We start from the raw sequence: 25183 nt of genomic DNA, 5'->3' as shown, positions 1-25183 counted from the left end.
TAGTTCATGGATTCTAAGAGGCAGACGCCTTTTGCATGTGATATTCTCCAGGTTTAGGGGGATGGAGAGGGGGGTCAGTGGTCAAGGACCTGCTTAGCACTCACAAGGTCCTGGGTTCCATCCCCAGCACTGGAACAGAAAATGCTGCATTTTCAGGTCAGGAGATGTAGTTCAGTGGTAGAGCACTAGCCTAGCATGTACAAGCTCCTGGTTTTGATCACCAGTACTGGTGGTAAAAGTCTCCAAATTCATTCCATAATAAATGGCATTTTTGTATCTTGGTCTACCTGGAACAAGCACGAACTATTGGTTATTCCTGGGTTCATGACTGACAACCAGGACTCCTCCCCATTTCAGGCAACCAACTTACAGTTCTTCATCACTCAATGGTGGGTGAATATTTTGATAAATGTGATGTAAGACAATTTTGTCATTGTGCAAACGTCATAGAATACACTTACACAAGTTAAGATGGCTATGATGTCATTAGGCAATATTATAACCAATGTCCTACATGCAGTCTGAAACTTACTGGAGCATCATTAGTTAGTACATGATTATATTTAAAGACCATCTGAGGAAAGAATAAAAGTCTTGGTTTTTGCTGTGGAGAAAAATTCAGTGGACAGCTTTTGCAGAGATCAAGTCTACAACAAAACAAGTAAACTGGAATTTGTCAGTCTGTATGAAAATCCCAAAGGCAATTATGAAGCACTCATTCAAGAAAAGAGGCATCACCCATGCTTTTTGTGGTATCAAGGAAAATATTTTGTAGAAAATCATAGTTTTGGTTTCAGATTTGAATTGGCATTGAAAAGTGGTTCATATGAACCAACTTCTGTGTTACGTATACAAAAGTTTGAGGAATACCTCAACTAAGTTGTTAGTTCATATTCTACTTTATTATGTGCATAAAATTACTATATAATTAAAACGTACAGAGAAGTCTAAAAGTTAGCTCAAAACACATAAATTGTTTAGCAAACTTTCTCTAAAGGGCCACATGGTAAATAGTTTAGGCTTTATAGATAGACCATACAACCTCCTTGGCAACTATTCAACTCTGCCACTATAGCTAGAAATCAGACAGAAAAATATGTAAATTCATGGGTATGGCCATGTTCCAATAAAACTTTATTTATAAAAACAGGCAGTAGGCCAGATTAGACCTGTAAAAGAATTTGTAAACCTATGCTCTAGATGCAAAAACGTTATGTCTTTTTTTAACCACTGAATTTATTCATTCTTTGATTCATTTTGTTCTTTTTTAAATTCCTTTTTATTGTAAACAAATGGGATACATCTTGTTTCTGTTTGTACATGAAGTAGAGGCATACCATTTGTGTAATCATACATTTACCTAGGGTAATAGTTTTTGAGTCATTCTGTTATTTTTTTTCTCCCCCCGCACCCCTCCCACCCCTCTTATCCCTCTATAGAGTCCCTCCTTCCTCCATTCTTGCCCCCTTTCCACCCCCCATATGTGTCATCATCCACTTATCAGTGAGAGCATTCGTCCTTTGGCTTTTTGAGATTGGCTTATCTCACATAGCATGATATTCTCCAACTGCATCCATTTGCCTGCAAATGCCATAATTTTATTATTCTTTATGGCTGAGTAATATTCCATTGTATATATATACTACAGTTTCTTTATCCATTCATCAACTGAAGGACATCTAGGTTGGTTCCACAATCTGGCTATTGTGAATTGAGCAGCTGTGAACATTGATGTGACTGTATCTCTGTAGTATGCTGATTTTAAGTCCTTTGGGTATAGGCTGAGGAGTGGGATAGCTGGGTCAAATGGTGGTTCCATTCCAAGTTTTCTAAGGAGTCTCCACACTGTTTTCCAGAGTGGTTGCACTAATTTGCAGCCCCACCAGCAATGTATGAGTATACTTTTCCCCCCACATCCTCGCCAACACCTATTGTTGTTGTGTTCTTGATAATTGCCATTCTAACTGGGGTGAGATGGAATCTTAGGGTAATTTTGATTTTCATTTCTCTTATTACTAAAGATGTTGAACATTTTTTCATATGTTTGTTGATTGCTTGTAGATCTTCTTCTGTGAAGTGTCTGTTCATATCCTTAGCTCATTTGTTGATTGGGTTATTTGTATTCTTAGTGTAGAGTCTTTTTTTTTGGAGTATGTTATGTCTTAATGTATATGCGATACACACAAAAAAATATTTAGCAATTTCTGGTCTCTTCAATCCTGTGAAATCTCAAATACATGACAAAGACAGTGATCACCAAGAAAATACAACCAACGTCTTAGTAACCCACCTTAGTAACTCTTTCTATCCTATTTAAGGCGATCATACATTAAAAAATATTTTCCCTTTCTTATTGATTACGCTAATTACTTCTTAATTCTCCTTGCCGGCAATCTAATATAAATTATATATGTGTGTATATATACATACATACACACACACAAACACACATACACACATACACACACACATACACACATACACACACACATATATATACATATATTCTTTTTCCTAGGTTCCTTATTATTTGTCCTAAAATTCTTGTCTCATGGCATCAGAAAGCTACATTCACGTATGTGTTAATATACAAGACTCATCATGAATAGTAGGTTTAATAGCTGTATTAGGGAAGCACTATGTCAAAGAAGATGAAAGAAATACTTTGAAGTGAAATAAGACCTAATAAAGAATCAGTGTCTTTTCCCTCTAAAAATTTCAAAAGGGTGCAAAATAACTTTTAGAAACTTTCAGTTATTTATTCTCTGATAAAGTCTGTTTCCCCATTTCAAATCTGAGCATATAAAAAGCTTCCTAAACTATTCTGTTTCGTGTTTGATGGCCCCACAGTAAGGATGCATGTCATTCACTGAAGTTGTGTATATATGGTATTCTGATAATATTGCAGGAATATGTTTCAGCCTAGCTTTGAATCTTTTAGCCAGAGAGGCTATTTGACGTAACAGAATGATTCTAAAGTAGAAGTGCATTAACTCAAAGTTTACCTTTTTTATTATCTAAGTCCAGTGAAATTATTGGAGTGGGGAGGGTAATAAGGGTGTTTTGCTGTACTATTTCATTCAGGGTCCCATACACCTTCCATGTGTGGTTCTTCCACATCTAAACCTTTAGATCACATTTCTCAATATTGCAGTGCTACCCTTCAGATTGTTCTTAGGCCAGGCCATTTTTGTTGCAGGGTTGCTGTCTTGCTCATTGAAAGGTACATAAAGCATAATTTTCCTGGCCTTCATACACTAGATACCAGTAGCACCCTCTCACTTGTGACAACCAAAAATGATGTCTCTGAACATTGTCAAAGTTCCCTTAAGGGCACAATTGTTCTCCTCACACACATTGAGAGGCACTGACTTACTCAAAAACATTATAACCCATCAGAGATGGTGTATTTCTATTTACTCCCAGAAGACTAATTTGTATTTTCTTAAATTATGTGTATGTATAAAATCATATTATCTTTGTTCATGTCATACACATGTCACATGATCCCAATTAGCTTTGGGATACAGGGGTTTCAGATGGAAAGTCCTTTATATTATCTTCCCATAAAATGCAACTGTTCTGTCCCCACCTTGAATTATTTCACAAGCATTTCAGAACCATTCCACTGGCTGCAGGAACAACTTACAAACTTAAATCACAGAAGCCTTTAAAACCCTGAGTCAAATGGGTTCCCTTAGGAATTTTTCCAGACCTAAGAGAAACCCCTTGATATTCACCCCTGCTTAAAATTCTACCATCCAACCAGCTTCTCTCAAATTGAAGACAATAGTGTGTGCACAAAACCACTTCTATGAGACCAAATCCTATGAGATCATAAAAGTAGTTCATGTATGCCAAATGTTAGGACCCCTGACAATTATTACTACAATCCTAATTCCCTTGAATCCTCACCACTTCTCAGTCTTGCTAATGTGAAACTGCTAAATAGTAATCAAAGGCAGTCCCATGCCTTTTGTATGTTTCCATTAACATTTAGTGGTTGTTTACGAAAGAGTAGTTTAATTAATATGGTGGTATTTTCTTAGAATCTGCACATACTGGAGCACATGAAGTCACTCTGAACAGTGATAGTCTCAGAGACAGAAGAAATCCTGTGCATTGGCTAGTGTAAACACTTTCTGGCACCAAATTAAAAAACTGATGGGTACAATTCACTTAGGTGAGGGGACTTATAATGAGAGCTGATATCAAAACTGAACTTTAACACTTCAAGGTCTCAAGCACCTCTATTTTGTTTTCAAATGGTCACTGGAACCAAGAAATTCAATTGTGAAAAATTATGACTGTCAAGAATAATTAAATAATAATGGGCTAATACGCAAAAAATGTTGGGCTCAAAGAACAGGCAATATGGAGGGAACACAACTCCAGATAAGGGGAAGGAATAATTGGAAAAGTTTATCTTATTCAACATCCTGGGGAAATCTCAACAACAAATATCAAGGAATCTGGGATATCTCTGTTTAGGGCTACTCATGCACTGGGGAGGCACAAGTCCCTAATTTGAACCATCGATCTCAGTTTTACCTATATACAAAAATTGGGCCCTCTCTTCTCTCATTCCTTCTCCACTTTTTTCCTTGCAGTACTTGTACTCTACCATGCCCCAGCCCTTTTTACTTTTTATTTTGAGACAGGGTCTTGCTAAGTTCCTGAGGTTAGCCTGAAAATTTCGATCCTCCTGCCTCTGCCTCCCAAGTCACTGGCAAATTCCTCCTTTTTTCATGATGTAATATAAGGAGGCAGTCCAAACGATATTACTAGTAAAATATTCACTATAAGATAAAGGGTGATTCTTAACACAATCAATCTGGACATTTTAGTAGTGAAGAAATTCATAAAGCTAAAGATATATATAGGTAAATTCTACAGCTGATCACAAAATTTGTGATTAGAGGGAAAATAAATATATCAAATTTCACTGTTTTGCAACATAAGCAGATCACATTAGGTGAAGAAGGAATCTCCCTAACCTCAAAATGTCGTGTTCAACACACAAAAGGACATTTCACCTGCTAGGGGTGAAAGCAGAGGAGTCTTCCCAGATTTGCCTAAACCCCAGATGCTGCTGTCAGGGTGTCTGTGGTGGGCAGTGACTCTGAAAGCATATGTTATCACCACTATGACTCACTGCTACACAGACTAACTCTCCCTGGCACTTTTGGTCCTCAGTTTCAAGGGCACTAATTGTAAATGTCATTGAAAATGATAAACAGGAAGCAAGTCACAAAAAACGTGCATCTGCTTCTAGAAAAGTCTGGATCCAATTTACTACTGTATTCTGAGTGGGGGATCTGTTCTGCCAACTACCATGCCTCAAGCAACCATGTCTATTCCAAGGAGAAGGTACTACAGTAATTCCAAAGCCTTTATTCCTACAAGGCTCTTTTTCTTCTCCTTAGAAACCACCAGCAGTTTTTTTGGGTTTGATACTGGGTTGTCCAAAATGCACCACACAACCCTACCTCGATTAATCCTGAGTTTTATATAGTTACCAATTGGATAAATGCTGTTAAATATGAGAAAGCAATCACCACACTAGAGTTAATTATTTGTGCCACCAAAAATTAGTCATCAGACCCTCCAACAATTATTCTAGGAGGAAAATAACTAGTTCATCTGAAATTTAAGATTAACCCCTACAATGCAGATTTTTTTTAACATTCTCTGACATTTCACAACAGCTACTGTTGTTTTGAGTAAATCATATCCATTTAATTCAGAAACAAAATTCACAGGTAACATGAGTTCAAAGGAAAAAGGGAAGATATAGCAGAATGGTTATCTAGAAAGAGGGCTATTGAAAACTTTTGGAACGCTTAATGGCTGTATTTCCTTTGGTAGTGGTGATAAAAATCATTCTCTTTTAAAAAAGAGTAGAAAAGCCTGGGGGTATAGCTCTATGGTAGAACATATGCTTAGCCTGCACAACGTCCTGGGTTCCATCCCCAGAGCCAAAAAATGAAACCCGAGGTGGAGGAGTTACTTTCACTAACATTCACATTGTTAGAGATGAGATGATTATTATTTGATTCTATAGCTATAAATATATAAAATGCAACAAAATACAAATAATATTTTTCCATAAAAGAGATAGCATTATTATTTTAAAAGGTAGCTCTGTATGATCACAGGAGGCAAATGATAACAGCATATCTGAGTGGCATTCACTCCTGCAGTATACACAGTAGTTACAAATAGGGACTCTGGAGCAATGGTCAAGTCCTGACTCTGCTTCTTCCTTGATTAAGTTACTTCTCCTTTTAGGCCCTTGGTGACCTCTTCCTCTGAGAAGTGGGAATGACAATATAACCCATCTCCCTGGGTTGTTGTAAAGAAAAAAACACCAAGATATTGTTTATGAAATGCTTATCAAAGTGCCTGGGACTCAGTAAGCTCTTGATACATTGTAGTAGAACCACAGCAGCAGTAACAACAGGCATTGTATTTAGGAGTAATATCACCCATACATTCAGGAAGTGGTAATTACTAATATAAATAGTAGGAAATAGTAAAATTGCAGAACTATGTAATAGCATTAATATTCATATTAGTAACAATACTAGTAATACTCTAATATTATCAACATTTCTAATATTTGTAATTAACAATACAAAGAGCATTGCTATTACCAGTATTCATAATAATATTAATAAATAAGGTCCTGAACATCCTTCCTGAGTCAATAAAATAAGGCAATATAAAAATTATCTATTTTGTACCAGAAATTATCACTTATTTTGTACACATTGGTATTCTAAAGAACATGAAATCCTTCTGCCTTCCTCTTAAAGAAAATAATTATATCTTGGAGCAATATTAGGAAAAGAGCAATCTGTAGATTAAATGGAATGAAAGCCACAGAGGAACTATTGAAGTAAGGGTTATTTATGATTTGTGTTGATTACCAATGAGGAGAAAATGCTACAAAGAAAAGAATATAGAGGCATTCGCCTCAAAGAGAAAGAAAACAGCATGTTACACCAGCAACAGTAGCTTCCAAACTACAGTGAATTCATTACCTAGAAGCAGATTATCTACTCTGAGAATGATGGTGGTCAAAAACATGGTAAAAAAACATTCACATAAAGAACAGCATGCACTAATTAGAACTGCATAGCAACAAAGAGATACCACAGTGTACCTACTTGCAACCACCTGCATTATTCTGGTACATTCAGTTTAGCTATAACACTTGTTTTACAAATGAGAAATTGTTTCAATGGGATTAATGCATTAGGGAATGCTTTAAGTACAATGCAAATCTCATGTTCACTTATGCACAATTTCATCTGACAGAAGTGCTATGAATGTAGAAAACTACACCCAGGTAAACAGACTTGTAGAGGTGCACACGAAATAATCACGTGTGTACAAACACACACCTCCCTCAATAAGACAGTTACCTCAGTCCACAGCATGTATGAGAAGCCATATCCGTTCCCATCTAGTATTAAAACTTCCCCTCTAATTTCTGAGCATCTTTCTTCCACCCCTTCACAGTAACTCAGTATCTGCAACTCTTCCAACATCCACTTCCACAAGCAAACTTCAGTTCTTTTTAAGGGAATGGGATATATGTATTATAGTATTACATACTTCCCAATCATTCAACATATGCAAAACTGTTATCATTACCATTAGCTTGCTTCTTTTAAAAATGTGTCACTGGCAAAGGTTTTGTGTATTTTAAGTGTTGTGCCCCTCAACCATTGCTCCTGTCAGCCTGGTGCTTTCTTTTGTAGAGTGTCATAATTTTAATAATGCTTATGCTGCATTAAAGTAGAACTGGCTGTATCTATCTTCCAAAGTAGAACTGGCTGTATCTATCTTCCAAAGTTTCCCCAGTATAAGAATGACATATTCTACTGCCAAAATTCAATAGGAGAATACAGAACATAGAGACATGTGGCAGTCTAAGGCAACTGTTGTAGGGAAACCTAATTGTCCTGAAGATGGAGGATTTGCTCGCTCTCAGAAGAGGACAGAGGACATAGTGAGCTATGTTCTGAGAAGAATGAAGATAAACCTCCTGGAACTCCACAGAAATCTCTGTGACAGAGACTGGTCAGCCCATTACCAGATCAGCTTCATCTCTTTGTGACACAATTACCTGTCTCTCTTGCGAGGGATAGACCTGACCTCAGAACCTGTTCTCCTGATGAGATGAGCACAGGTCCTCTACCTGCCTTCGATCTGCTCCACCATCCCTTTCAAAATCTTCCTGCATTATGCAGATAAGTAGGAAGACATGGAAGCTGCTGCTGACAATAATGGATTCACAGGACAGGAGCAAGTGAGGTTCCTGCATCACCACTTGGAGGAGACTTTACATCAGCAGGGCATAAATGACTTCAAATTTGGAGACATTACACATTTTGGGGTCATTTAGTTGCAGCAGATTTACCTTAAGTCATTAAAGCAGATGGGCTGAGCAATCAAAGCTATTACACATGTGTACCCTGTTTCAGTTTAAAACTCAAAGGTTAACAAGAAAGGGATCTTAATAAGTTACAATCCAGTAATGCTCCATGTAGTATAATATGTCAAAAAAGACTCTACTGTCATGTATGTCTAAAAAGAACAAATGAAATACAAAATAAAATATTAAAACCAGGGTCTTCTCACACTTGTTCAAGAAGCCTGTACACTTTCTATGCAACAGATTCTCTATAATTGTAGGGGTTAGATAATAGCAAAAAAGGTAGTCTCTTCTTACAAGGAATATATAGTCTTGTTAAGGGGGGGAATGTAATTGATAACAAAAGATAGTTATAGAGTTATAGAGCCATTTTTACTTCTAGGCGTATGCACATAAGGACAAGAATGATCAGAGAAGCTGTTCACTGTCAAAATGGAAAACTCCCCAAATAGGCACCAACAGGAATGCTGAGAAATAAATTGAAGATCTTCAGCATCTTCATACAATGGAATATTATACAGCAAGAATGTCTACCTCCTTCTTCACTTCTTAGTCCAGTCTGATTGCCTCCAATTCAAAGTATAAATTGTTTATTTGCCACCAAAGCACACCCTCAAGTGTTAGGTACTCTTATCTCTGCAAATACTAAGAAGAGCACAAGTAGAATTATGGGGAAAATGAATTTCTCTGTTAATGACATGTTTATTTTTCCCCAATAAATCTTCCCCATCTAACCAACTAACCCACTTGCCTATTTTCCCCTCCTTTCTCATATTTCCCCTTCACTATCTACACAAATGTGACCATATGTACACACACACACACACACACACACATACACACACACGTTAGGTTTATCTTCTATCACTTCTAATGCATTCACATCTCCTGACTCACTGAGATGAGCAATGGCTATATGGTTTGGAAAACTTACATCATTTCTAATGCAAGAAAATATTCTTTGCCAGTCAGTACATGACCATCTCCAGGGTTGACACTTTCTGTACTGGTTAGTGCATTTTACTTAGAATCCTTTCAAGACAGAAACCGGCTTAGACTAGATGAAGAAAGAACAAAATATCAGCTTACATGAGTAAACCTACCAAAGTGTACTGACCTCTCACATGGCTGGATGCAGAGCATGGATGTCTTGAAGGGTCCTTTTGTCCAATACCTCACATGATGCTGGCTCAGGATCTCAGGCAGAAATCCCCTGAAACTGGCACCTAAATTGCAGGGAGCTTCAGACTTACATTCCTAAAGGTTTGTCAATATAGAAGAACCAAGCTGACCTTTGTCAGCAAAAGTTCAAAACACTAGGGGTGAGCGCTCTCACTGGTTCTGCCTGAGCCTGAGGTCTGATGATCAGCAGACACTTTAGTACACAATGGTTGGCCAGGAAAGAAGTTCTCAAAGGAAGGGGAGCCAAGTTCCAAGAAGAGGAAAGAGCTCCCAGAAGGGTAAATGATCATACATCCACACCCTAGTGTTTCTCAAACATGGCTGCAACTTATTGAAACTACTTCAGTGGGCTATGATTAACAGAATTAAGAATATGGAAAAGGATAAAAATGAAGAGAATCTGTTTCTGACTCATACTATTTTGTAAAACTTGTTTTAATTATGTGTGTATGCGTGCATGTGTATATACACACACTTGTACGTGTGTGTACTAAGTAACAGCAGAAAAAAATCTTACTGTGAATTTTGATGGAAAAAAACCAGAGTACTACAATCATCAATATTATGTTTAAAATATGAGTACACCTACTCATTTATGGGAATATTAAGCATATATTTCGTATCTATCACTATGTCTCCATTAATACAGTTATATAGTTATGACTATAGATGCAGTATAAAAGTATAGCTAAGACATTTTTATTATGAACTATTGTACCTTAATCAATGAGAAATGCATGATTTTGAATTTATTTTCAATATGACATTCAAACAATGTTGCCTATGAATTTAATTAGTTTTATCATAAACACAAATAAAAATTATTTTAATTACTTAATTTTTATGATTATCCTCAATAACTTACTTTCAATCATATGATTCACACATGCTTGCTGGAGATAACTTGTTCATTACAGGAAAGCAAAAAGAAAAGACCTCTTCAGTTTTTGTAAACTCAAATTCTGCACCATATGGGATGCATGGAAGCACATTTTCTACTCGTGTAAAACTCCAGCATTATGAGCTGTTCCCTATCAAGGTCACCACTATCATCAGCTGATGAGTCAGTCCATAATTATCTAGTACTCATGGAACTCTCTCTTCTGGATATTAATTTAGCAAATCCTCTGTGCTCTCCAGAGCCAGTGCTCTTTGTGGCCTAACCAACAGTCATTTCCTCACCTTCTTTCCAATAGAGTTTCAATTTTGCAGAGGCATCAGATGGACATGGACTGGGCTGGCAGTGGAATGGGGCAGGGGTGCTGAGGTCCTCTCCATGCTAAAAATTGACTCTTGATCATATAAGCCTATTTGTCAAGGTAAGATGCCACTGCTATTTTGAGTGGGATAGCTCTTCAATTTCTAGGAGTGTCTCAATCATGTTAGGATGATGAGCATCTCTGGTCCCTTCCTACCATGTACCTATCGCACCCACATTCCATCTGTCTTAAACAATTAAAACATCCCCTGGGGCATTTCCCAAGAGCTTCCCCTAGTTGAGAACCACAGGGTCTCTTAAACAGAGGTTGGCAGATATTTTCTATAAAGGGACAGATACTAAGTAGTTTAAACTTTGTGGACCATATGATCTCTGTTGCAACCATGTAACTCAGTTATTTTAGTGCAAAAATCAACCATTAATTATATGTAAGTGATGGCCAGAATTGTGCTCTAATAAAATTTTATTTACAAAAACAGGTAGTGGGCTGGATTTGCTCCATAGATCAAGCTTGCCAATGCCTGCTAATCTACAGCAACCATGGTGATTCTCCACACCAAGTAAATTTAGGAAAGATTTGGGATATGGTGGCAATTCTGGACAACGCAAGAATGGGGGACTCTACTACGTGAATTTTGGGAAAATTCTCCATACTCTCAGGAAGGGAGGCATGGAAGGAACAAACCTGCTCTCTTCTCCTCACATTTGGTCTTTTCTGTGTGAAGATATGGTATCTGCAACTATTGCAGCCATTCTGCAACCACAAGAGGGACACTCAAAATGCTGAAATGGCACACTGAAAAGGTGTCAAAAGCCAGAGACCCTGAATCCAGTTAAACAATTCCAAAATGACCCTATTTCCACATTTCTTTTGTGAGATAATAAATGGTCCTTTTCTTTATTTATTTTTTGTGTTTTCTACTACTTGCTGCTGATATCATCCTAATGAATATACTTTCGACTTAGCCATAAAACAGTAAGGATAATATATTTCTACAAGAATCTGAGTATTCAGTTGGATGCTTGTTAGCTACTTCCCAAATTCAAGTGTTGTAAAAACAACAGCCTTGTTGTGGTTTCCCAAGTCCATTTCTGAACAACAGGGAAATTATTGGAGAAAAGTGTGTTGACTGCTATCTTAACTTCCCTTCCTTTTTTCCTCTCTTCTACCGGAACCCTGATTCTAAGTGTTAAGATCTTTAGACAGGTGGGCCATTTTGGTCAATAAGATTCTAAGGAGAAATTCTCAGCTTCCAGCAAGGATGTTCCTCCATGATAAAAAGTAAGAGCCACAAAAGGAGAATGCTCATAATACTCCAGCCACCCCATTTCTGAACCCAGTTATAAAACAACATGATGCCTGGAGGTGTGGCAACTACTTTATACACATGAGGTGACAAAGCCCGAGGCTGACATAGAAGAAAAAGGGAAAAATCTTGGATCCTTGTTGACCTGAGTCAATAAACCTCAACCCAGGAACCACCTACTTTTGGAAATACAGTATTTAAGTGACTGACAGTCAAGCATTCCTTCTTTGCAACTAAAATATTCTGATAAACTTAAGAAATATAAAAAGACATTTTTACTTTAAAATGTAACTGTAATTTAAATCACATACCTACTAAGTGTAGGTGTCCTTAAATAAACTACCCATGTTTCAATGGAGGATGCTCCACTTCCATGGAAGTAGGTAGTCACTGCATAATCTTATAGGGTGGGGCTTGGGGGTCAATATGCCCTTCCTTTTCTTTTATTGTCTTAAGCAAGCCAACTTTTCCAGTGTGGTTTCTGCACTTTCCTTCAGAGCATCTACTTGTAGCAGCAAAACCAGCAGTGGACAAAGGGGAACCACTTCATCAATACTTTGCTTTTAATCCTTTACTGCATAGCATGTGTGAGTTACTATATCTTCTTGGTGCACAAGAGCAGAACATAAACACTTAAAACACAATTCCTATTTAAGTTGTTTGAAATCTGGGGAGAGAAATCACTCTTTTTAGTAGCAACACTCATACAGAGAAACATCTGAAGTGCAAAGTGATATTGTTCAAAGCCCCACTTATGCATAGTTTTTAAAACCCAGAACGATAAATATATATCTAAATCTCTATCTGCACATTCATTTGAAATTCCCTTTCCAACAAGAAACACTTGTGATATTTGATGACATAGGATTGAGTCCAACACACTTTCTATAAAGGAGCAGATATTTGACTATGAACCATGTGGTCTCAGCAGAAACTACTCAACTCTGCTGTTTTAGCCATGAACAACATATAAATGAATAAGCACTGACAGCTATGTTCCAAAAATCACTTTATTTGTGGACACTAAAATTTGAATTTCATAATTTTCATGTATCATGAAATATTATACTTTTTTGAGGCAGAATCTCATTACTTTGCCCAGACTAGGTTTGAACTTGCCATACTCCAGCCTCAACTTCCCAAATAGCTTGGGATCATAGGTGTGAACCACTGTGACCAATTTCTTTTGATTTCTTAGAATCATTTATAAATATGAGGACCACTCTTACTTTAATACAAACATAGGCAGTGGTTTATATTTGGTTCAAAGACCGTAGTCTGACAATCTCTGACTCCTGACCTAGGACACAGCAAAAATTCTTAAATGACTTCTAGGTCAGCAGTAAAACTATGAATTAAGTCCAGCATAGTTTTATGCACACATCTTCTTGTGTTCAGATGATCTTTCAAAAATGTTAGCATGTGTACATGTAATAGACTACTTAGCACATCATTATATTCCAAATAAATGGAAATTTACAGAATTTACAGGACTGTAACAGTACCAAAGAGAGATAAAGTAAAGGATTAACCAGTAGAGAAGGATTAGATACTTTATTGCCTCCTATGTGTTCATCAACTTAGTTAAATAGCACTCTATTCCTCAGCCTGTCAACATAATTTCAACCGGAAAGCCAAATTATGAACTAATAGCACTATAATCAAATTACAGTCCTAAAGGAAACATCCATCAATAGATGCCTAGAATGTGATTCTCCTCAAAAAACCATGAAGTTGTCCCCTTTGGTAAGTGGGAAGATGTCAGATGATAAGGTATTTAAGAATACTGTCAAAAATTAATAAAATTTAAGTTTTAAAAATTCATCAGACATGCTTTCCTTGCTAGGGTTAGAGAACAAAACATTTTTATTTATAATCCTATCAGAGAAAACCTTATCTAGATATTAAAATTGAAGGAAGTTTGCTTTGGAGTACTCAATTCTATACAAAAAGAGATCATTTTTATAAATACATGCTCTTTGAGTTTTATCTTAATTTTCTAATAAAAATCATCATTAAAATTTTAGAGATCTGAATTTTTATTAGACTTTTTGATATATATCCTTAATATATTAAACTATCTCTTATGTTTAATTTATTCAAAATCGTTAAAAACTAAGAAATTATAGCTTAGAACTGTGTAATTTATACATCCATCAAGGGTAGATTTTTCAACATTTTCTCATATTTTGGGATATATTAATTTATTGAATTTTCCTTTTTTTTTGACACAAGGTCTCATTATGTTGGCCAGACTAGATGCACACTCCTGGCCTCCAAATATCCTCCAGCTTCAGCTTCCTGCATAGCTGGGACTACAGGCCTGTGCAGTTATACCTAGCTTTTACTCAGTTTTCTTTTTCTAAGTATATTTTCTTTATCTCCTACTCCTTCCCAATTCTAATACCACTTTTTTAGTTTCTTGTGTTTTTTTTACATGTCTTTGATACACATACAAGCATATGTACTATTGTGTCTTGATATCTTCACTTAATAAATCCTGGAGATCATTCTTTATCACTGTATAGAATGTTGCTTTATTAATTTTTTGCAGCCGAATGGTGTTTATTCTAAGTTCTCATATATGAATTTCCTTGAATTTGCTCATTCTGTTGTAAAATGATGGCGTTTTTGAAAGATAGTTAAATTTAGAGAGCAATATCACATTATTTTACTATGTTACAGAAAAAGGAAACAAAGTCTACTTGATCAAAATCCACCTGAAGTTTCATCTACCATGACTCAAGCTTTCCTCTTCACCACTGCCTTATGTCTTGGTATGAGGTTGACTTGCATGACAAACACTGCTTGCCAACTTTAATACTTGTGAATAACCAGAATGCCCAAAATTTTAGCATAAAATTTAAATACTATTTTAATGACATCTCAACCTACCTTCTGACTTTTATCAGTTTTGAAATACTCAGTATGTCTTTAAAAAATTTACTCATGAAATCCAAAGACTTAACTATAAAGCTATTCACCAAATTTGTTATCCAAAGTAAAACATTGGAAACAATCTAAATGTTAATGAAATAGGAAATAAATAAATAGTGGTATATGTAGTTGTTAATTTTATATTCAGAAAGAATGGCATGATGTGGGAATATAAAATTTTGTAAAAACTTAAGTTTAAAATTATATATTCATATTACCTATGTGAAACAGATTGAAGGTTAAAGAACAGAGAAGGCTAAGTGATTATACAAGGCTGATGGAATTTCACATATTTATCTTTTCTTTTATATGTACTATATTTTCAAAAATTTTTACATTAAAGTTCTACTGTTTATATTCCAAAAAAGCATGTTACAAATCTGTTGTTACTGTTTTTTGAACCTTAGATTTATGTGGATACCTTATTAGTATCTTTGAAATTCTAGTTTATTTGTTAAAAGGTAATATATCCCTAGGGTTCAAAATCAAAAGAAAATGTGCTGCTATCACTTACTGATGGAAACTGTGAAGAGAACAAAGATAGGAAGATACTGGTAGAGTAAGATGGATAGTTTGAACCTCTGAATTTACAAAACATTGAGAGTCAAGGCTTTTTGGCCCCCATTAATAATACTAATAGTACAGAAAATGAACCTCAGCAGTTGTTACTCATATCTCCCAATTACTCTCTCAATAGTGTCAAGAAAGAAGAGTCTGCAGTAAAGATTCATGCTGCCACTCACTCAACAGGAGTGTCATGGGCTCATGATCCTCAGCTACCACCCAACCCCAAGACTTGTCCAAGCTTAGCTCTCAACTCAGATAGAAGTAAAGGACATGGAAAATCTCATCACCAGACATGGTCTGCAAATACTTCTTCAGTGAATTTAACATACTGTCTTTCCCCATGACAAAAAGAACTCCAAAGACAGCTAGAACAAAGGAGAGAAAGTCTAAAGAAAGAGGAAGAACAATGGAAAATAGAAGAACAGAAAGAAAAGAAAAAAGAGAATGACATGGTATTTAAAGCATGATTACAAAAGAAAAGACAGCAGATTCTAGAAATTAGGAGAATTCAGTGAGCAAAGCAAATTGAAGATATGAACAGTAGACAAGAAAGCAGAGATACACAAGAAGCTTTTCGATTGTGGCCTAAGAAAAAACATGAAGAGGAGATGAAAGAAAGGAAGACAGAAGAACTAAGAAAACAAGAGGAATGCTTATTCTTCCTTAAAGGAACAGAAGGGTGTGAAAGAGCTTTTAAACAATGGCTAAGAAGGAAATGCATAGAAAAATTAGCAGAGCAAGAAACTATGAAGGAGAGAACTACACAACTTCGACTAGAAGCAAGACATTCTAAACAGTTACAGAACCACCTTTGTAACATGCCAGATGCCAAAACTTTTCAGTTTACAGATCCTTATAGCTGAAGGTATCTATTAAATACTTCATTTGGCAGCCTGTTGTCATCGAAATTTTGTATATGATTTTTTATGGCTCTTATGTTTTGATAATACTCAAAATTATGGAAAAGGTATTTATCTTTTGGTGATGTCGACAATAAATATATGTTTTTGTAACATTGAAACAAAATAAACTTCTCTTACAGTGTTTGGAAAAAAATCAAAATAAACGAAATGAAAAACTTGGGAAGGGACATGGTCCCTGTGTACCTCGCTCCCTCAACATAACCCTCTGTACCACTGTTTTACAGAAGGTAGTTTGAAATGTCAATAAAAGAGTATTTAAATTTTCTGCAAAAATTGTTTTTATTTTTTGTATTCTTTCAGTAATTTTTATGTAAACACTTGAAAAAATATATATATGTATTTAATTTGCCCACCTTTTAAAACAGACTTGTAATTTGTTAATTTGGATTAGTAAATATATCTGGAGATCTTTCTAGATAATCACAAAAAGGATTTCCTTTTTTTCACAGCTGTGCTGTATTTCATGTAACTTTTAAACGAAGTTCTTGTAGACCCATTTGTTAAAATTGGCTCATCCAGTGTGGTATTTAAAAAGAGAACTATAGCTGGGTGTGATGGCACACACCTGTAATCCCAGTGGCTCAGGAGGCTGAGGCAGAAGGACTGAAGGTTCAAACTTAGTCTCATTAATTTATCGAGGCCCTAAGTAACTTAGTGAGATCCTGTCTCAAAATATAAAAGTGGATGGGGACGTTGCTTAGGGTTAATTGTCCCTGGGTTCAATCAATGGTACAAAGAAAAAAAAAGGAGAAATGAGAGGAAGAGAGAGAAATAAAAAAAAATAATAACCTTTAGGTCAAATAATAATCTTTAGCAAGATTATCTGCATTAGTTACAATTCTCTCTTGGAAGTATAGATACAATGTTTACAATTGGAAAAGACTAATATTTTCCATCTAAAACCAAAGGGAAAGCAAATAAGTCTGAGAATGAGAGGATCCAGGCCCAGATGTAGGGCTGGGACCCAAGCTGTAGGGGAAGGCAGCAGTTCCCTGCCAGGTGTGCAGTGGTACAGGCAGTGATGAAGTCATCCAATCTGTTGCATGAGGTACAGAAGCAGGTATACCTATGATTGTCAATATTTGACATCATGTGGAATGCAGTATGGCTTTATTCTGATTTATTCATAATTCACCAAATATTATCTACTGTGAACAAAGGAGGTACAATACAATTGGGCTTTACCCTCAAAGAGTTCATAAATGAGACATTGCTTAATACTGAACTTAAATATAATGTAATCTATATGGGTCAACTATTACCATGATAAAGTTGCATAACACAGTGTCTTACAACAGTAATCATCAGTTTTCATGCTTAGAGTTTGCCACATGGTGCTGCTTCATGTGACTCTAGCTTCTAGAACCAATAGGCTACACCAAGCAATACTTTGTACAGTAATGTTACAAGCAATAAAGATATGTGCGATGTCCATAAAGGCATTCTTCTACCCAAACTGATACTGTGACTCCTGTCCATGTTCTATTGGCCAAAGCAAACCCTTTGTTCAAGTCAGACAATAAGGCAGGAAATATACTCCAACTCCAGCAGGAGGAATTATAAAGTCACACAGAAAAGGTTTGCATTCATGGAAGGTTTAAGAATTAAAAGCAAAAGTGCAATCTAACACACTAGGAATAAATGCTATGAAAAGGGTAGGGCCACCCAGGATGTCCACTAGGGGCAGGGCATACAAGAAGACTAAATTTCCTAGGTTCCCTTATAGTTAGATACAGGTAGGGTTTTGGTTAATGGAACTAGAATGATGTACTTCAATTTGGGGCATGGCTCTTTAAAACCTCCCACTCAGTCTTCCACATTTTCCCAGCACCTGTCAGTTGAGCAATGATACACAGGCAACCTTGCATCTCATATTGAAGATTAAAGAGCATCTATCTTCCATGTTCCATTACTGACTATATGTGGTGGAAACGAAACCCCATCAGGAACACTGGTTTGGGGTTTTATGTGAACAAAACCTAAGCCACTACATATTCAAAGGCTAATCTGTTCAAGCAGTTAGATTATCGTAGCCCTATAAGGTACTACTTGAGTTATTTACCCCAGCATTGGGAGATTAGAGAATGCTACATGGAACAAGTTTAGATTAAAAAGTTAAAAAATAAAGTTTTCCAGGTAAAAAGGATGCAATGTAAAAATTATTCCAGACAAGATGTGGAAATTATACAAAGTCTCAGAGGTGTGGTATCTTCTATACCTTCTAAGAAGTTCAGCATGGCTAGAGGTAGGGGTGTGTGAGTGTGAGTGTGTGTGTACATGTGTGATTGGAGCTGAAGAGGAAGCTAAGGCTAGGAAGAAGGAATAAAAAGTGTCCAGAAATATGGCATACAAAGGAAATAAAGGGAACATATACCAAATCTGAGAAGGTGAAGATAAGGAATGTGGAGCAAGAAGAAAAGAGTCACTTCAGAAAGCTTCAAAATTAACCTGCAAAAGGAATAGTAACTGCTAATAGTCTAAGAACCCAAAGGGGAATTTGAATATTGGGTTAGAGATACCAAGGAAGAACAGGAAAATACTGTACCTGTGCAAAGGATAGAAATCTGTAGTAAATACTTTAGGCTTTGCAATTTATATGGTCTACCACTAACCTACATTCCCAGTCCTTTTAATGTTACTTTGACACAGGGTTTTGGTAAATTTCCCAGGCTTGCTGAACTACCACACCAAGCTCTATTGCTTTATTTTAATCCATTAAGTCTCAAGTTTTCAATTCTGCAAAGATTTCAACAAGATTCACACAGGTGAGCTGGGGTGGTGGCTCAATGGTAGAGCACTTGCTTAGCAAGTGTGAGGCACTGGGTTCAATCCTCAGCACTACATTAAAAAATAAATAAATAAATAAAATAAAGGTGTTGTATCCATCTACAACTATTTTTGAAATAAAAATATTGACACAGGTGCATTAAAATAAATTAAAATGATAATCTGTACCTTATATATATTTTTTACATATTTTTTTCACATGCTCTAATCATTGACCTATCATTTTTCTCAAAACAATGGAACTCCATGGTGGCTTATGCATGTAATACCAGTAACACAGGAGTCTGAGGCAGGAGGATTACAAATTCAGAGCCAGCCTTGCCAACTTAGTAAGACCCTGTCTCAAAATAAAAATAAAAAGAACTGGGTGTGGCTCAGTGGTAAGAGCATCCCTGGGTTCAATCCTAGGTAACACAAAAAATAACACAAAAAATAACAGAAAAATAACAGAATTCTAAAAACATGATATTTATTTCTAAATTTAGGATGAATGGTACATTTGTTGCTCAATTTAAGTTTTTATACATGTCACACATCTTGAATGATGGGACTAAATGGGATTTAAGCTTATCTCAGATAAAAATCATGTTCTTTTTTTCATTTTAAAAAATCTCACAAAACTTTTGAAACATATGAAAAATACCCAAAATAAAAATTAAAACCTGAGAGTAAATTGTAATTGTAGGGAAACTACTATTCCTTTTCAAACTTTAGAAACATATCCTTCATGAAAAGGATTATGCTTTTCTATCATTCTAAAGGGCTTCCTAAAATAGTAGCATCTAAAAAAATCCATTTAAATGTAAACATAAATTGCTTGTTGAGCTTATAGTAGTAAAGCATAGATTTCTTAGAAGTACATGATGGCACACGCCTGTAATCCCAGCAGCTCAGGAGGCTAAGGAAGGAGAATCATGAGTTCAAAGCCAGCCTCAGCAATGGCAAGGCACTAAGCAACTCAGTGAGATCCTGTCTCTAAATAAAATACAAAATAGGGCTGGGGATGTAGCTCAGTGGTCGAGTGCTTCTGGGGTCAAGCCCCATTACCCACTTAAAAAGAATAAGTAGAAGTTGATGACATTTTAACCATCATTCACAGAAAATGTTTTGAATTTCAAAATAGAAATGAAAGTGTATTCTCTGAGACCTGGGCCAAAAGCAGGCCATTTATTTCTAAATATTAATGTGCACTCCTTTATATTCAAGAAGTACTGATTGTGGGAATTGCTCAGCTAAACAAAATAGGCATTTGTTTGCAACAAGTATCATAGTAGATTGTATATGATTTGGCTCACTAAATATTTAGTATGGAGTATTTATCATATACCAAATATGGTAAGCCATACTTGAAAATATGTTTCTGGAGGAACAGTTCAGGCAGGAAACCCTTCTTACATCTTTGCCAGGAAAAATGGGAATGTTAACTTTGTTATCTAAAACTAAGGCTTAGATTTCCTCAAGATAACTTTTAGAGTTTAAGTATATAATGACCTAAATTAGTCAGAAGCAAGACAGCATGTTTTTGATATACTTTCACTGTAAAGAACTAAAGGTAGTCTATAGTTTTTCATTACAATGTTTTTAGTCAGATCATAAATACGTGAGGTTAAACTTAACTCCAAATGGATACAGTCTACCTGCATTCCTCTTCAACTGAATTTACTCATCTAGTTTTTTTTTTCCATTTGAAAACAGATTAGGGAAGGTCATTAGCCATTAGGACCAGATGGCTCAAGTGTACTGTAAGGAAATACTGAGCATTCTACTGTGGACTAGATTATCAGTTCCCCAGCACAAATTGTTTGAGGCTTTAAAAGTGTTATTGCCCATTCTTTTTCCATCAACGTTGAACTAGAAGTTTAAAGGTCTGTGGAAGGCCAAAAAGTAACCCTAGTCCAAAGAAGGCAGGTCAAATTAGTGACCAAAGAATAAGCATACATAATTTTCCTAAGTTCAACAAATACCAGTTGGTCAGTTAAAGCGATATTTAGTCATCACTGTTGTACAATTGAATAAATAATTTGAGATCAGAAGTTTCAATAAGGGTCTAAATTAATTGTGAATGTGTATTAGTGAATTTGAGTACTTAATATGCTCAACTTGACATATATATGTACCCATATGTGTGCTGATTATAATAAGAGAAAACAGGAAGAGGCATAGTTTGATTCAGGGGTCAGTAAACTTTTTTCTCTAAAAGCCAAAAAGTAGATATATCAGACTCTGTGGGCCACAGCATCTCTGTGGCATCTATTCGACTTTGCTGTTGTAGAACAAATGCACCCATCGACAATACATAAATGAATGAGTATGGCTGTGTGCCAATAAAACTTTATATATGGACACTTAAATTTAAATTTCTTATCACTTTTGTTTTCTTGCTGTTTTGTCTTTTGAGTCATTTAAAAATAAACATTCTTGGTTCACAGGATGTACCATAATAGTCAGCAAGTTAGATTTGGCCCATATGTAATAGTATGCCAACCCTTTTTCAACTTATTTGTACTTTTCTTTCTGTGATATGATTAGCTTTCAATGTTCAAGATCACTTGATAGTATATGAGTGGTAAATTTCAGGACTGCATGTTTTAAAAAACTCAAAAAAAGTCTCAATTTTTCTTATTGTGCCAAGTGTAAAATCAGTGTTTTCAAAATTATTCCTTAAATATAAATTTCTAGGGGCCCAGGGTGTAGCTCAGTGGTATAGCACTTGCCTAGCATGTACCAAGCCCTGGATTCAATCCCCAACATCACAAAACAAAAAGAAACATTACTAATTCACCAATAATGTATATTCTCTCACAGCTAAACTTTCATGGTAATCCCCAAGTGGAAGAATAGAGAATAAATTAATAAAATTGAACAGTGTGTGTGTGTAAGGGAGAGAACAAACAACCGGATAGTCCATAAGCAGAAAGCAAGAATTTGCAGGTCATGCATTTAAAGTACAAGTGAATGTCACAGAAGCTGACATTCTCTAGTAAATCCTTAGAGCAAGACGGTGAAATACACTTATCAGAGAAAGAGAGAGAGAGAGACAAAAAGACAGACTGACTGACTTGAAATGAAATGGTACAAAGCCTGAACTAAATTCCTTCTTTCCCAAACTGAGAGTGACTAGACTTTACAACTGCACATTAACAACCACTGAGAAACACGAGTTAGACATTCCTAAAACAGGAATCTAGTTCTGTTATGAAACTCCATCATTTCACCTCCTGACAGCCACAAAAATTAGCACAATTCAGGAAGGGCTCAGAAAAGTAGCAAGTAGCATGTTTTAATAAAATTAAAATCCAGAATGTTTGGATTTTTTTTTCATTGCTAGCCTCCAGAGCTCACTATTAGCAATATTAATGCAATTACTCAGGTAAAAATAGAGGATATGGGAAAACTCTGACCTTTTGTATTTCTTCTTTTACTTTCCCTTTTCCCTGGGAAATGTTTAATTCTGAATAATGGAAAGATTAAAAAACTAGAAGTTTCATAGTATCTAAATTAAAAAAAAAGGAATCCATAAAAAATACTTTTATTCTTCCTCAAATGTACGATGCTAATAACAAAATTAACACACTTTATTATGATAGTAGTCACTTATATATATTACAATATAACCCATGCGACTATCAGAAAATACAAAATAAAGTACCTCCAAAATCTACCTACTTCTACAAGAAATAATGTTCATATTAATAGTTGGGACCCAGTCATTATCTCATAGTGTTTAAAGAAATAAAGTCAGGCATTCAATTCATGAACACATTGCTCAGTTTAATAATACCCCTATGAATTTGGGTTTCAAATCACCTCTCCTAGGCAAAATGGGTATAATCATGTTTTTCTACTGAACTACATTCTTCTATAAACATTTGAAAGAGTGCATCTGCTTTACGAATGAAATAGTCAATACAAAGTGCAGTAACAATAAAAATATATGCCTAGTTTTATACTATTACTGGTTTATAAAGCAATCATCTGTAATGCTCTCATGTACAAGGATGGAAAATGATATATAACTGTTACCAGGGAAACAGTGAAGTAACACTGCATGTAAACTATCAAGCAGTTTAATAACCAGAAAATTAGAAGAACAAGAAAAAACACTTTCGGATAGAACATGACACACTGTGCCACCCACATCGGATGTGATCAAGGGTCACAACTAACACAGATGGTGTGAAGGGCCACAACAACTTGCTAGCTATTCTGATGCTTGGCAATAAATTTTTAAAGTGATTATCAAAAGATGGCACTGGGTACTTGAAAGGTAATTTGAATTCTAACTTTTCACATGATTAAAGGGGCACAGATTCTGTGAACATGGTTAAATGTACTTTGGAAAGTCAAAACATGAAGTTTATTAATTCTGATGTGGATTAATATTCCCTTGGAATGCTCTGTAATTACCACTGTCTCTACTCACAGATAGGACACTTGGCAAATATCAGTTACAGCAAATGTTTTTGGAATCAACCTTCAGAAACTCAAGTTCATAGGAACCAAAGGCAAGGCTAACATCCAGGAAAACTATGTGTGTGTGCCTCTAAACCAAGAGAATTTTAAGCACTCAAGTAACCACGTAGATCAAAGCTAAATCCTTTAGGAAGATTATCCATTCTGAAATCAGGAAAATCCTGCCGTGTAAGCACTTTTATACTTCACCTTTGAGAAAATAACTTGATTTCTCTGAGTGTTTTAAACACATACATACACAAGACTTTCTTCCCTCAAGGGCAGAAACAAACAGCTATAAACATGTGTTTCTGCAGGTCCAAGGTCCTCGAAAGGTATCTCTGTTTCAGCCTGGAGACCATACTTAAGCTCACACTGAAAAAAAGGAAGAATTCCTGTGGATGGCAGATTTTTTAGCTGGCACAGTGGCTCAGAACATGTGCACCACCTTCTCTCTTTAAACACTCCGTTGGATCACAGGAAGGACAGAAAGTGAAATTCATACTCATTTACTAAAATTTAAACACTCTTTAAAATAAGATACTAATTCCACCCACCTACACAGCCTGGCTTGGGTTTTACAAACATTCAGGTTTGTGAATATCATGAAGGTATCCTAGAAATGATTAAAGTGAATATAAAACATCTTTCCCCCAAAACACATCACTGACCTCTCCAAAGCTCCTGTTAAAGGACTAAATTGGAGGTCAGGATGGTTTGTTAATCTTGTTGGCTTTGGCACTCCAGGCCACCAACACTTAACTACACTCTTGGTGGAACTTCTCTCTTCCTTTACTGATATTTCTGTCCATCACACAGAGGGCACCACACAATCTCTAAACTTGCTCACAGCTATTTCCTTAGTATGGTTCATTATTTGACAGCTGTTTATAATCTAGCCACAGGCAGAAGCATGCAGGAAGTTAATAGAACAGTGGTGCGAAGCCATGGCCCTTTACGATATCAGTGTAAAACCAAACAATTTGCTACACTACAATCATCCACTGCTTAATACATCAATCTTCTGATCTGCAGAGACCTCTCGTGGGCGGCTCTATGACACACATATTTATCCATCACCAGTCTACCCAAAGGGAGTTACATTGGGCCCCCTTTCCCTGGGGAAATCTGTTTGACATGAAGACTGACCCATGTGAATACAAAGGGCAGGTGGAGATGGGTAAGAAGAACAAAGACCTGTGGATGTTGGAGAGAGGCCCATCTGAATGGCAATAGCCAAACTGAAATGTTTTGAGATGGCCCAGATGGAATTTAGCAAAGCAAAGTCAACATACTCTCCAAAAGCCTCAGGCTTTTGGAGGCTGCTCATCCCTGCCTGATGCAATCAACACATCTCACTCTG

The 25183-nt window shown here is 36.0% G+C and overlaps 1 protein-coding gene and 1 pseudogene across 5 annotated transcripts in view; one reads left to right on the top strand and one right to left on the bottom strand.

Annotated features, from left to right (window-relative positions):
* The window catches only part of LOC124972183 (coiled-coil domain-containing protein 181-like), a 29480-nt pseudogene extending 12959 nt beyond the window's left edge, over positions 1-16521 (top strand).
* Positions 1-25183, bottom strand: part of Frmpd4 (FERM and PDZ domain containing 4) — a 975050-nt gene that overhangs the window by 573785 nt on the left and 376082 nt on the right. The window lies entirely within an intron of this gene.

This window comes from Sciurus carolinensis, chromosome X (genome assembly GCF_902686445.1).
Source record: "Sciurus carolinensis chromosome X, mSciCar1.2, whole genome shotgun sequence".
NCBI lineage: Eukaryota > Metazoa > Chordata > Mammalia > Rodentia > Sciuridae > Sciurus > Sciurus carolinensis.
The sequence above is the reverse complement of the archived record's forward strand: the minus strand, read 5'-3'. Positions and strand labels throughout refer to the sequence as shown.